We start from the raw sequence: 14,423 nt of genomic DNA, 5'->3' as shown, positions 1-14,423 counted from the left end.
GACATGGTAGTTGCATTCAATAATCTGTATGTACAGGTACGCTTACACTTTTTGTTAGACCGCCGCAGAGCGCCTTCCGTACAGGCGAGCCTGCTTCACCTCCACAGGCAAAATCCACCAACTAGCAAACGTCCACGTGTGCCACAACACTCGCCTAGACGTGTTCACACGGTGCATGTGCTACTTCTCTCCGGCTTGTTTTCATTTTTCTGATCACAGAGGGGGGAAAAAACCTGCAAGAAGTTACTAGTTTCAATAGTTGTGCTCCCCCTGCGTGGGCAGAGGATCCTCTGCCAGCTCGCCAGTACTCGACTAAAGGTACGCAACTCGACGTTTAGCGGTCACACAAAGGTTAAAGAAGATTCACGCGTTTCGATCACGTTCGGGGAACACAGCGGCGGGAGCCTGCCGTGGAAACGCCGCGTCCGTGGGGCAGCGCGCTGCCCGACGCGCCCCAGCAAGGAGCGGGAAGCGCGTCCCGCCGCTCCGCCGCGAGCAGCGCAGGCTGCCGCCCGGCGCGGGGCCGCACCAGCGCGGTGCCCAGCTCGGCGGCCGCCGCGGTCTCCGCGGCAGACGGCGCGGCGACCCTGCCCGGGCGGGAGCGCAGGCCCGCCCCGCCGGCACCCACGATTCCCGAAAGTTTCCGCCCTGCCCCCGCCCGGCCCCGCACTCGCGGCGCGGCCCCGCGCCCCCCGGGCTGCGTGGCGCTGTGGCCGCGGTACGGCGCGGTGCGCGCCTCGGCGGGGCGGCCCTGCCTGCTGCAGCTCGGCGCGGCCCCCGGCTCCCGCCCGCAGCGCCGCGCACCGCCCCGCGCAGGCGGCGCCCTCCGGCGCACGGCGCGGCCGCGGGCTGCGCATCCGCCGCGGGCTCGCCCCGCAGCCGCGGAGAGCCGGCGCGCCGGCAGGGAGGCGGCCGCGCCCGGCTGAAGGCGGCGGGCCCGGGCTCCGCGGCCCCGACCCGCGGCTGCCGGCTCCCCGGCCCAGCCCGGCCCGCGCGCACCTGCCCCCACCCGCTCCCGAGCTCCCGCGCTCCGCCGCCCGGCGCGGAGCCCGGGCGGCGGCACCCCCGCCCGCAGGGCCCGCGCGGCGCGGCCAGGTACCGGGCGGCAGCGCGGGCGCGGAGGGCACGCCGTGCTCCGCCCGCGTGGAAGGCGAGCGGCGCAGGCGGGCAGCGGCGCCACGGACCGAGCACGGGTCCGCCCGAGGCGGCGGCTCCTCGGCCCCGCTGCCCCCGCCGCCCTCGCCTCCCGCCTCGCTCGCGCGGCGCCCCAGCCGGCCCGCAGCCTCCCCCGGCCCTCACCCACTCACCGCGCGGAGGCAGGCGGCGGCGGGGCGGCGCGGCCGGCCCCGCTCAGCGCGCCGGCGGGCCGCGGTGGGCCCTAGCCCGGGGTCTCCATGGTGGCGGTGGTGGCGCCGGCGCGGCCGAGCCCCGCCGCCCGCTCCGCCTGGCCCCGCTCCGCCCCGCTCGTGACGCCAGCGCAGCGCCCTGCCCTGCGCCCGCGCCCATTGGCCAGGCGTGGCCCAGGGCGGCGCTCCATTGGCTACTGGCTCGTGTTAAACCCGCCAATGGCAGCACGACTTGAGGTTGCTATGGTTACTGATGCTGTGAGGCGGTGGAGTGGAAGGTGCTGCCGTCCCCTCAGCGCGGTGCGCGGCTGGCCGGGGCCGGGCCGGGACGCCGCCGGCAGCACCGCGCGGAGGGACGCGGCGGCCCCGCACCGTGTCCGGGGTGGCCGCAGGTGGGAGTGCCCGCTGGGCGGGGCCGCCTGCCCGGGCGAGGCCGCTAGGGCGAGAGGCTCTGCCGTTGTCCTCGCGGTGAGTGTCCGTGCGCGGCGCGGGAGCGGGCGGGGCGCAGGTGGCCGGGGTAACTGGTTGCAAAATGGCCGCTGCGGCGGTGCGCGCGCGCGCCGCGAAGGCTGCTGCCGGTGGTCGAGGGCGCTCGTGCCCTCGCCGCCAGCCGGGCTCTCCCGGCGAGGCTGGCCGCCGCGGGTGGCTGTCTCGGCGGGCTGCCGTTACGGGGTGCCTCCTGCCCCGTCGAAGGCGGCCTTGGAAGTCGTCGGGGACGGTGTTGCCGCCGCAGGAGCGGTAACGGGAGTTGACTTCAGTTCGGGCTCTCCGGTGGTTCCTGGCGGGCTGTAAAGGACCAGAAACGGGAGACCCGCCGCATTGGCAATGCAGGTTTCCCGGCAGGACGCACAGCCCTTAACTCTGCTCAGCCCCTGACGGATGAAGTTGAGTTGCTTGTGAAAGACAGGAAAAATACTTTCTGTAGGGTTTTAAAATCTCACTATTTTGAAACTTCTAGTACTAGCCTAACTCTATGTATGGCACAGAGAATTATAGATGGAGGAAAGAAAAAACAATATATCTGAAGATACTGTAAAACACTTTAAAAACGGGTTTTGGATGAGAGGGCATGTGCATTAAATGCTTGGTCTTCTTTTTGAGTTATGTGACCATCCCAAACACAAAACCTCCCTACATTTCTCGGGGTTTTCTGAGTGATACCATTTCCCCTTCTCCCAGTCTACTGCTGTTACAGTTGCGATAGGACACTCGCCACTTCGTTGACTAATGTGATGATGACACTGTAAATGGCTAAAAGAAGCCAAGACTAAATTGCCACTTGAATCTTCCCAGAAGTGCACGTATTCTCATTTTACTCTGTTATGCTTTTGCCTTTTATCTCTTCCTGATACTAGTCCAGTGCACCTGGAAGGCTCCAGATATTCTCCTGTAGACAAACTTGTATTTGGGGTGTAATTCTGTGAAGCAGCTCTCGCTGTCTTAACACGTTGCCTTATTCAACCCTTTTGCCTGTTGCGTTGATGCGGACTGTGTAGAAAACCTGCTGAAAAATAACTATGAAAATGGTACCTGCATTTTTACTGGTGTCTTTTTTTCCATCCAGATTAGTTCTCCACTTTAGTGTGCAATGGGGTGCACCATATCTTTATCTTGGCATAAGGACACATGACAACTCTGATGTGGTTTAATCAATGCTGACACTACAAGCAGAACTATGTCCCAACTCTCTATTCAGAAAGGAACTGCAGGTAAAAAGTAGGGGGTAGCTGAACATGGAGAGTCACCTATAAACTCAGAATTCATATAGTCCCTTCTCTTATTTCTCCACTTGGGATGTAATCTGCTACACTGGAAACTATGTAGGCTATTGGTATAATTTTTAATCTCTGTAATATATGTTGCCATTTGTATGGGTTAATACATTAGGAACTGCTACAATATGATCATGTGCCAAATGGAAAACACTTGGCAGATGTAAACAGGGGTCTTGATTCCTCACAGCCCTGAAAATGTCATGATTCATACTATGTTAAGTGGATATAAAATGTTACCAAACCAGAATGGTGGCCTCCTTCTAGGAAATAGGAAACCTGAGTCCAGAGGTATAATAGCAGAAACGTAGTAAAACAAAGAGTGACAAGGGTGAAATAAGATAAGCGGGGGAAGGGTCAAAGGAGAGTGGAAAGCAAGAGAAAAGGAAAAATAAAATGGGAAATCAGAATAAGCAGATCTAGAATAAAGGGAGGAGAAAGCACAGAACCTGTGAAAGCAATGACTTTCATTAGTTGCAAGGTTGCTTCTACCAAAGGTGTACTGGGTTAGTTAGATCAACTTCAAATCAGTCTCAACTGGTTTTAACCTGTAATTTGGATATTGTTACATTGGCTTAGCTTCCACTGATAACAGCTTTTAGAAAATGAAGAAGCTTACTTGCCTCCTCTGGTAAATTGAACCATTTCTGAATGTTATTGTTGTGACTGTGGAAGGCATAGTCTACTGGCAGGACAAGAAAGGTGGCATAATGCCATCTCCAGGCCTTCCAGATTCTGGGTGGTTCCAGGTGGATGGCTGTAACTCTCAACGTTATTAGGAACGGGCTGTTCCAAGTGCCCTGTATCCCTGCAGAGCCATGCATTGCGAGGTCTCTCTATTTTAGAGTTTGCCACTGGGGCAGGATAAGAAATAATGGCGAGAAGAAGAAAGTGATCATGAGCCAGTTTGTTTTGGCACAACAGAAGTATAAAGAATTAAAAATAATATTTTGAGGTCAGATTTGCAAATATATTGAATGACTATCAGTGAAAAACAGCTATTTCATTCTATCTTGTATTAGTCATACAGTCATAGCTCTTACTCGTTTTGGCACCCAGAGCAGCCAATACATTCTCTAATTTGACTGCTGTGTATCACAGGCCATCAATTCCTACCCATTTGTCACTGTACTGAGCCCAACAGGGACAAACTATGTTGTGGAAAGGCACCCCATTTTAACTTTCGAATACAAAGAACTGCATGGTGTAGTGATTCTTTTGATTTCTTATTCTATTAGCTGATAGTAGCCTTTGTTTAAACTCTTACATCAATTTTAGGATCAGCAACAAACAAGTACTGTTTCTTTTTATTCACCTTCTTCAGGATGTGACTTGAAAGTAAGATGATTTTTCTTTTTCATTCTCAGTGTCATTTGGAAAGTACTGATTCCATTATGTTTGCAAATCTTATAAAAATCTAATGGCATGTTTTCCTTCTGAACCTTCCTGGTTTCTTATGAGCCTTAAATCTGATCTCTTAAAATGACTGTGCTTGTTTTCCAGCTTTTTAGATGAGCAGTTTTAGTTAACAGGTATTTGCTGGTTGTTTTGCTGCTGTTGTGCTCCTTCAGTGTTTCAAGTCATTAATATGTTTTTCTGCTTCGTTTAATCTATTCTGAAATTAATGCAAACTGGAGTCTTTTTTTTTAATATGCCACAGATGTTCACAGTCCTTGCAGAACACTGGAATGCCTATCTTTAATTTTAGTGATTATTTCTCTATTTGCAAGATTACTTAGGTTTTCTCTGATCTAGGCACGCAGGCACTGTGGCTGGAAAATGGGAATTGTCAGCACAGAATGCTTGGTCCTTGGAAATGTGCGACTGTGAAGATAAATATCAGTCACGAAAACAGTGTTGTCTCTGTTTCTCTTTTTTTTTTTTTTTTTTTTTTTTCCCCCCTGGAAACTGTTTAGTGCTACCTGTTCTATCTGTAATCTCATACAGGTACTGAAATTACAAAGGTTTGGGGAAAAAAATAACTGAAGAAGAGAATGATGCTCATGGCAGGCTAACTGAACAAATGAGCAGCTGTTTAGCGTTCACAGGGGAAATTATTTAGATGTGTGGGGTTTTTTCCCCTCATTAAAACCTACAACTTTATTTCAAAAGTTACTGCAAGCCATTGTGTTGATGTCACAGCAACTCAGTCAATCATGATACAATTGACTTTGGGTAATTTGGAAACTGTAATTTCATTTCATTGAAAAAGCAGTAAGTGTTCTCCTGCTTTTTTATTGTTGAACTGGGGAGGTGTGGCATCTAATAGAAGGTGTATTTCTGAAGTAGTAGTGGACTGACACTTTGCTGTTTCAGCAAGGGTTTTTACAGAAATTTTGGGTTTCAGATGGTGGCATTAAAAATTACTACTCTATCATGGGTATAGATTTCTCTCTCCCTGTGGGAAAACAAAATATTCAGGAAAACTATTTGGATACTGCCAAGTTGTTTGCATTTTCATCATTTTTTTTTTTCCTTCCATGGCTTTGAAGCATCAGGTGTGAATATTTGATTCTAGATCCTGCAAAGTGCTCAGCATGATCACCAAGCTTCTGATTACACAGCCACTTTAATCTGGCTCAAGCCCAGCTGCAATGGAAAGGGTCAATGCTACCCTGTCATGATATCTCTCCAGCTTTTCTTGTGCCAGCAAACATGATCGTACAACTGTGCAATGAGCTAGATTAGAAAATTGATCCAGTTTCCCCAGAAACCTCCCCACAACATACGCTCTTAGTTTTTTAGTTGGATCAATTTCCTGATCTAGATCACTGTCCCTGCCTCTAATGCCTGCACTAAGATATTTGCAGGTAGCTACATACAGAGGGAATGAGGGACCTCCTCTTTTGGCAGCAATGTGAAATGTTTTGCCCTGGGTACCTGTTTCAGCAAAATGGAGGTCTGAGGAACAACAGCTTGCTGGACCACAATATAAGCTCAGTTGCTGAGCTGATTCAGGTTTAAGAAAAGTAACCCTTTCTTGGCAAAACAGAAGAATCCTGTACCAATATATTGATTCAGCTTATAGTGTGGCACCATGATTGGTTTTGTTGGTATTTTGTTTGGGGGTAGCGTACTGCAGTGGGAGGGTAGGAAGAAGTGCCCAGTGAAAGGAAGTCCTTAAGTCAGCTTTGCTGCTGAAGCCTGCTAATTGTGAAACCAGGCTTCATCACACATGTGCACCTGTAAGTCAGGGTTGCTCTTGGATATTGCTGCATCTGACAAAACTGCGCAGCTCGGCAGCAGCCAAATGGATAATTTGGCAAGAGATGTGAGGAAAAGCCGAGTAGGATGTCCAATAAAGAAAAGGTGATTAGCAGTCATTCTGTTCTGTGCGTTTTCAGGTCTTAAGCTGGTAAGTAATTTTTGTAGAAACTAACAACTTTTAAAGAAAAACAAAGCACAAAACACCCCCCCAACCAAAAAAAAACCCAGCTCTGGACAATGCAGGTACTTATATCTGCTCAAGGACAGGTGAAGGCCTGCTAAAATCCTTTGCAGTTCGTACTGGCTGCTACAATTCTCAAGCTGAACAGAATATTACCCATCTTCTTACTAGGCCCTATTTGAGGCCTGGAAAAAATGTTGGGAAATTTACCAAATTGTAATCTTTCTTATCAGACTAGGGATACAGAATTTCGAACTGAAATCTAGAGATCTTTATGAATAAGGAGACAACAAAGAAAATGTATATGCAAAAAGAAGATTGATTCTTATTTATGGACTGTACATTTCCAAGGTTTGTAAATGAGAGGCTTCAGACAAGTATGCTTTGTTTTTTTGTAGTAGGATATCAGACAACATTATGCATTAACTTAAAGTGAAGGTGTGCCAAATGCTTCCCTGCACATAACTCTGCAAATTTGGCCTAGCAGAACTGGCAAAAGCTGTACAAAATGTTACTGATGCTCCTGACAAAATAACCTGCAGTGGCTTCTAAATCATACGAATTATCTATCCCTCTTGCTCGCTATCTCATAGGCTGCAGACAAATGTTCTTCTCTGACTCCAGCTATGCTACTGGCAGACAAAAACCAGGCTCGCTTAAGGTACAGTGATAGTCTTTGGTGTCAGCACTAACTCACAAGGTCCTGCTTCCTCATGTTCTTCTTTCCTGCCTAATGGCTATTAGCCCTGTTTGTGTGTCTTTGCCTTAAGCTTGGTTTCTGAAGCAATCTGTTAAACTCTGAGAGCACTGATGCAGTATTGCTTTTAAGTATAACCATAAATGTGCAAATCATTGCAACTGAGAAAGCCATAGCTTCTCATAGGGTATAACAGGAAAAAGTATCTCGGCTTAAGGAGAAATTGGACTTACTCAAACGGAGTAATATGTTCTTGAAGCACTGATAAAGCAAGCTGTACCCCCATACAGTATAAACTAAGCCAGCTAACTTCTGCCTGAAGTTCATTAAGAAATGCTTACACAAACCGGTCTGTCAGCAGAGCTGTGGGGAAGAGGCCTCCAGCAGTGGGTCAGTGAACCTTTCCATACAGGTTTGTTTTTTTAAAGAAAAAAAATCAGTAACAAAGCTAGCATGAAAATGGGGTAGGTGGAAATGCTTTAATTTAAAATACTACACAGAAGGCAAGAGCAAAGACAGGAGCATGTGCAAAAGGTGAGGACAACTTAAAATCACCTGTTTCATTCTATGAAACAAAAAATTGGACTTGTGTTTCCCTTCCTGCTTTGAGAAAATTTGGACTTTAGCTAGTTAAAGAAAAGAAAACTATCATGACTCTGAAAACTGTATATTTCTACTTGTTCATTTTGCAGCACTGGAAACAAAATCACATCAGTTGGTTTATCTGAAGAGCAATGGGGCCGTGATTTAACAGCAGCAATCCAGATACTTTGTATGGAATTTTTAAGCCCAGTCTTCAGTAGGTAATTTATTGTTTTTAGAGTGACTTGATGACTTCTGCATACTCTGAGCTTCTTCAGCTCTTCCACAGAACTTCTGCTACTACTTAGTATTGATTATTTTAGTAGCTGATGGTTTAGTAGATGTGATGCCTCTTATAGGACACACAGTTCTGCTACAGCTCCTTTAAGGTCTATCTCCTTAACTATCCCTGCCTGTAAAATTACATTGCAATTACATTGGCCCTGCATTATTATACATGGAATCCATCTTTGAAATTTCTGTGGTACAGTGCATATCCTACCTCTTGATGAGAAGTCATTGCAATTGAATCCTTGCCTACTGCATAGGCATAACTTGTTACGAGAAAAAAGGAGGCCTGTGCTTATTTTGTGTAAGACCAGATTACCTATGGCGTTACAACTTCATTGACGCCTGTTGCAGCTAGGATCCTCTGTATGAGGAGACCAGTGCCTGTTTGGTTCAGCAAGATTACAAGCAATCAAGCACTGTCCATTGAAGGGTAAAGAGATGTTTATATCTCCCTTGGAAAGATGCCTCTTTGCGGAAACATATGGTCAGTCCTTGCCCCATCAGGGTGGTCATCTGGTGGCAGGAGGCCATCATTAATTGAGAGCACTTCAGTATCACGTTCCAAAGTGAGCCACCTGAGAGCCAGCCCTTCTGCTTGCATTGGTTTACCTTGCTGGCTGGTCTGTCCCCAGGCTGTGAGCTCTGTAACCTCCTTAGTTTCTCCTGTCATTCAGTTCCTTTTAGTCTCCTGAATATCTGTTCTGAAGTATTTTCTACTCTCACCCCAGTCCTTTCCTCCTTGCTGTTCTTGCACCTCTAGCAACAGATTTTCTTTCCTGATGAAGCCCTCCTTTTCTTCTATGAAAACTGTAATGAAAAGATGCTTCTTTTGTAAAACCTTACAGCTTTTAGGTTATCATCAGAAAGTTACATGTTAGCTGATGGTATTAGTCCTGTGAAACCTTCCTTTCTGGTTACTTACACAGTTTTAGTGATTTTCTTTTTTTTTTTTTAATGTATGCTAGTTCTCTTAGAAATACAATCATTTACTTCCTCTTGTATATTTGTATAGTATCAAGAACATTTAATACTGACCCAGACTCTACAAAATACTTTGGTGTGTTTAAGCTTACACATGCAGCTATGTGCTGTGTTGGATCCAGACTAGAATGGCCATTAATCTTGCAGAACAGTGTCCTGAGGAGAAAGTCTAAGTGCACGGGAAGAAGAATGGCACCAAAACTTTTATATGGAAATAAACAGTCAGATATTTTTTCCTTACACAATTTGGAATGATCTGTATGGATAATATGACTTTGTTCTGAAATATATTTTAAATGGTGAAAATACTGCAGTTTTTAATTTCCATATAGGTTCAATTTGAAGTGCTGTACATTGCACAGCTCTGGGTGCCACTTGTTAGAGAAAGAATGCATTTTCTTAAGTTACCAAGGTGATAGTTTTATTTATTTTTTTACCATGAAGTTAAATGTTCTAGTTATATACAAGCAAGAAGAATTTATTTGATTCATTTTAGCACTTAGAAGGCAGGTCAAATTTTGGACCTTTTCATTGGTGCTGTTAAGCAAAGAAATCCTAAACAAGAAAATTACTTCTCTCAGTACTTTTCTGCCTGTTAGGTCTAGTCTCCTTGTTCATGCGAATGAGATCTTTTATTGGTTTAAAAAAAGAAAAAAGAATATATTGGTTTTATATGGGTGGCTGAAATGCTTGGTTCCAAAACTGGTGGGCCTTAAGAGATAATGAAATTGCAATATTTTGTTCCACTAATATCAATCTCTTTCTAGAGTCTCAAGCTACTGCTTTGGCTTTGTTTTCCATTAATAGAAAAAAGGCACAACAAAAAAAGAGTCAAGGCAAAGTCCAGATACTTTGTTGTAATGCAGGGAACATTGATTCTATGGCAGTTTTCTATTACAGCATCTTTACTTCTGTTGTGCTGAACAAGTAACATAGACTTAAGAATTTTATCTGTTGGGTGCCAGAGCAGCAGAGTGGTAAGTTGCTCGATGCACCATTACAAATATCCTGCTTTCCACATAGGCTAGCAAGTAAGCAGATATACTTTGAGTCAGACAGCTAAAGGTTGATTGAACTATACATTTGTTATTTCTTAAGTAATAGAGAAAATTGTAGGGTCCTATAATGGATAACTCAGACTCACATCTTGTAATAAATCTTCAAATGAATATGTTGAAGCATATTGCTTAATTTGTAACTTACTTTTTGTTATACATTGAGGTAATAAATACAAAGCTAGATTGAACATTAAAAAAGTATATAATAAAACTGCAAGTTTCTTGTGTTCAAATCCAAAAGTCTGTAAATGATGCCTCAGGATTTTTGCCTTTAGCTCAGCAAAGCAGGATTTTGTCCAGGATTGCCCACCCATGTGCCAGGAATTGCCCAGAGAAGTTGTGGATGCCCCATCCCTGGAAGTGTTCAAGACCAGGCTGGATGGGGCTTTGAGCAACCTGGTCTGGTGGAAGGTGTCCCTGCCCGTGGCAGGGGGGTTGGTCTCTAGACTGGATGATCTTTGAAGGTCCCTTCCAACCCAAACCATTCTATGGTAATTAACTACTGAAAGCATCAGAGCATTTTCTCATTTCATCTTCTCTTTCAGTTAAACTTTGAAATTGCCAGGTGTGCTGTCTGCAGCTGGCTAACTTGGAAGTGGGTGCATTTGCTCAGTGAAAATGAATTGTGTGTATTTTGTTCAAAACAACACAACAAAATGCCAGCTGACTCACTTGATTCAAGGTTGCATGGTGGACATGGGTGACTTAATTTCCTACCCTTTTTATGTCAACTTGTCAACTTTAAAAAAATTTACTTCCTTCCTTTTATTTGCTTGTTGCAATTTTTTTTCTATATGAAGTGTATTTAAAGTTTATTTTATCTTGGATTTTCTACTTGGAATACTCAAAGAATAGAGGGGGAATAGTAGTTCTTTTGTAATGTACAGATACTCAGAAAGCAGATGAGCTATTCCCCCCATCCCATCCCATCCCATCCCATCCCATCCCATCCCATCCCATCCCATCCCTTGCAGTGTGACAGAGTATTCTGTGAAGCTGATTGTTTTAAGTGTTACTCAAATTGATCTTCCTACTTTGGATTAAGTTTTACTTAATGAGGAAGTAATGAGATTATCATAGACAAAAAGGACTATGTCTCTTTTGGGAACATACAATTTCTGATACTTGACTTCACTTCAAACAGATCCATAATTCTTTCTCTAGGAAGTGCAAATTTAAATGATAATCAGACTATGGGACTTCTCTAGCAACTGTTTTGACAGTGATTTATAAAAGTATTATACTGTGTATTTCCTTCCTGGGGAAAGGATTGACTGCTGCAAGATTAAAACGTTCTGGATAGGTGCCATTTTCAGATAGTTAGCTCAACTAGAAGAAGAGAACGGATCTGATTAAAGGATAAAGCTGGTTATTTGTTTGTTGTTTTTACTCCATGTCATACAATGGGAGTGATTCTCTGCCTCTTTTCCCTAACAATAATTAGGATCAAAGGGTTCCAACAACTGCATCTTAATATTCCTCTTTTTTGAATGGAAACATGCAGTAGCTAAGCAATTAACATTTCCTTTAAACTTTAAAATCTAGGAAAAAGCCTTCCACAAAATATTTAAGAAATCTCCAGTTATTCAAAAGACAGCACTGAAAATAAGGGACTTCTATGTTTGGGGTTTTTTTCCCGAGTTTGGATGTCTTAGGAAACATCTGTATAATCAAAGTTCCCATTGATGTTGTATTCAAAGTTTTCGGTGAAGTCAGTGGTTCATTTCTGGTTTTTAATTGTGTATGCCTGCTAGTAATCTACTTGAACCAGTGACAGGATTGTAACACCTGCTGTTCCAAAATTAAGCAACCTTCATTCGCACAAAATATGAGTAGCTATTAAACTGTCATTGATTATGCTGTTAAATTGTATTTTGTGAAGAGCTGGTATGGCTTCATATTATTGATTTTACATTTAATAATTTGACTGATTTAAAACATGCACAAAAAATTTTGTTTTAAATACCATGTCCAGATCATTAAACACTGTGCCTCCCCACCCAGTAATTTTGCCCTTCTGTTGATTAGTAGCAGTTTAGCTGAGAGGAAAAAATGACACTCATGACCCGAATCTGCAAAGATTTATGTATGCAAATGATCTGTTGAATTGAGGCAGTGAAATCTAGGCTCCTTTAAAGTTAATGGTTAAACTCATTGGGAGTACTCATGCTTGTGGAATTAGGACCTTAACTGGGCATGAATCATCACCAGTAGCAACATGTGACAGGGTGTGATTGGCAGACTGCAGGCTTTGCTTGCTCCAGAAATGCTGGCTAACACACTTGCAGAGTTTCATTTCGATTTAAATGAAAGGGAGTAGGATCTTGCCTTAATATTTGCTATTCCCGTATTTAAGAGTATACTTAAGTCATATACCTCAGGCACAGGCAAGTGTTTACATTAAGAATGCACTGAAGTGTTTAGTTTAATTGGAGGCATAATCTTTTAAGAGGTCATATTTGTTATTACCTAAAATAGTTCTGAATTGTAGTGAAATACAAAACTACCAACAGGAGGAGAAACAGAGGATTGGTAAACCTTGTGCTTTTTACTGCTACTAAAAGGTTCAGTCATGGCTGGTTGTAGACATAGCTGATTTAGCATCCTTGGGGAACAGTTTTCTATGTACTAAAGGCTTCTGTTTGATGTCTGTTTTGTCTTTTGTACTTTTTCTTTCTAAGATGTATCAAGACTTCCAATCTAGAGGCTGTATTGAAGTTTGAACAAAGCCTTGAAGCAGGGTATCTGAATTCAGGCTTAGGTGAACTTTTATAGCATTGAAGAGGTTTTTAGATTTATCAGCATTAAAGCAGAAATAAATTTAACTTGCAGTGCTTTTATCATTTTGATTGGTACATTTTCTAGTTACTGAAGAGAAAATACAGGTTTATACAGATCTTGCCCTTTCCAAAACCATCTTAACATTCCTTTTCAGTGTTTTAGTGAAGTCATAATGTTGAATTTGTGATAACAGAAAATAATGTCCGTTAAAAGGCTGAGATCAAATACAAATGTATGACATCACTGCAGAAGAGAGAAATGGGTAGGCTGGAAGGGAATAAGCACTTATTTAATCAAACACAGTAGCCCTAAAATTACAGAAAATGGCCAGTAACTTGGGTTTTGCATCAGTTCTGTTCCCACAGATGTACTCTCCTGCTTTCTTTTCAAAGGAGTGGAAGCTAGGCGAATATGTGAAGTTTTGTTAAAATGCTGACATTATATGAGAAACAAGTCAGTAGAAAGAAGAGATATCAACAATTTGCCAAAGAGACAAATAAACAAACTGGAGGGTAGCTCTGCTGCTGCTAATCTTACTAGTATCCATAGTTATTTTTTAAAAAGGACAGTGTTTCTTGTGCTGGAAGAAGCTTGTCATTTAAAGCTGGCCAGATGGACCCAGATTAGGATGATGGTTCCCAAAATGTGTAATACAGGAGAATGACGCTAACACGGCAGCTGGGCAGGGAACAGTAATAAGAGGTTTTTATAGAGAGAAGTGGGTACGATGGATCCAGTCTTCTTAAAGCTTTCAAGTACTCCCAATTTTTCATCAATAAGTTATTTTTGCCTTCATATAGGGTTAGACAAGAGTCACTGTGTAGTACTCTCTTCCCAAGTATATCAATAGAAGTAGTGCTAGGATGGTCAGAAACCCAAAAAAGCAGGCAGGAGGAAGGCTGACTGTCTATAGCAGAGGAATAGAATTTCTTTTAAGCTTGTGAGAGACTAGGTTGCTAGCTCTTTGTGCAGTTATTTTTCTAATGACAGGTGTTTTGTCCGGCCTTTACATTACTCATAATTTTGAAATGTCTCTTCAGCCTGATTTGTTTTATTTGACCTAATAAAATCTTAACCCTACTAAAGGTTTGATGCAGTAATGAAATTGTCAGGTGGTATCCCCTTCCTCTTTATTTCCAGCTGAAGTTCCTGACCTTTTTTCTTTTAATTTATTTTTAAATCCTATGCTGTTGTGCTTTGACCATGTACAACAGAGCTGGAACAGGTACTGTAAGCTGATGGGGAAGGCAGGAGAATAACCAGAAGTCAGCTTGGAAATCACACTGAGGACGAAAAGTATGACTTTTCAAGACACTGCTCATTCTGTCAAACTTCACAGAATCACAGAATTGTATAGGTTGCAAAAGACGTTTAAGATCGAGTCCAACTGTAAACCTAACACTGCCAAGACCACCACTACACGATGTCCCTAAGCACCTCATCCAAACGTCCTTTAAATACCTCCAGGGATGGCGACTCAACCACTGCCCTGGGCAGCCTGTTCCAGTGCTGGACAACCCTTTCAGT

The 14,423-nt window shown here is 44.0% G+C and overlaps 2 protein-coding genes across 10 annotated transcripts in view; one reads left to right on the top strand and one right to left on the bottom strand.

Moving 5' to 3' along the window:
- Positions 1 to 1,452, bottom strand: part of PKP4 (plakophilin 4) — a 113,200-nt gene extending 111,748 nt beyond the window's left edge. For all 6 annotated transcript variants that reach the window (XM_075512322.1, XM_075512324.1, XM_075512328.1 and 3 more), the window contains exon 1: positions 1,308 to 1,452. The gene's annotated coding sequence lies outside the window, so the exon portion shown is untranslated. The remainder of the gene's footprint in view (positions 1 to 1,307) is intronic.
- A 152-nt stretch (positions 1,453 to 1,604) lies between these two features.
- The window catches only part of CCDC148 (coiled-coil domain containing 148), an 86,042-nt gene continuing 73,223 nt past the window's right edge, over positions 1,605 to 14,423 (top strand). For 2 of the 4 annotated variants that reach the window (XM_075512037.1, XM_075512034.1), the window contains exon 1: positions 1,605 to 1,814. The gene's annotated coding sequence lies outside the window, so the exon portion shown is untranslated. Of the gene's footprint in view, positions 1,815 to 2,910; positions 3,056 to 7,904; positions 8,003 to 14,423 lie in introns of those variants that run through there. The other 2 variants (XM_075512035.1, XM_075512036.1) reach the window with 2 other exon arrangements.

Source organism: Mycteria americana, chromosome 9 (assembly GCF_035582795.1).
Source record: "Mycteria americana isolate JAX WOST 10 ecotype Jacksonville Zoo and Gardens chromosome 9, USCA_MyAme_1.0, whole genome shotgun sequence".
Classification (NCBI taxonomy): domain Eukaryota; kingdom Metazoa; phylum Chordata; class Aves; order Ciconiiformes; family Ciconiidae; genus Mycteria; species Mycteria americana.
The sequence above is the reverse complement of the archived record's forward strand: the minus strand, read 5'-3'. Positions and strand labels throughout refer to the sequence as shown.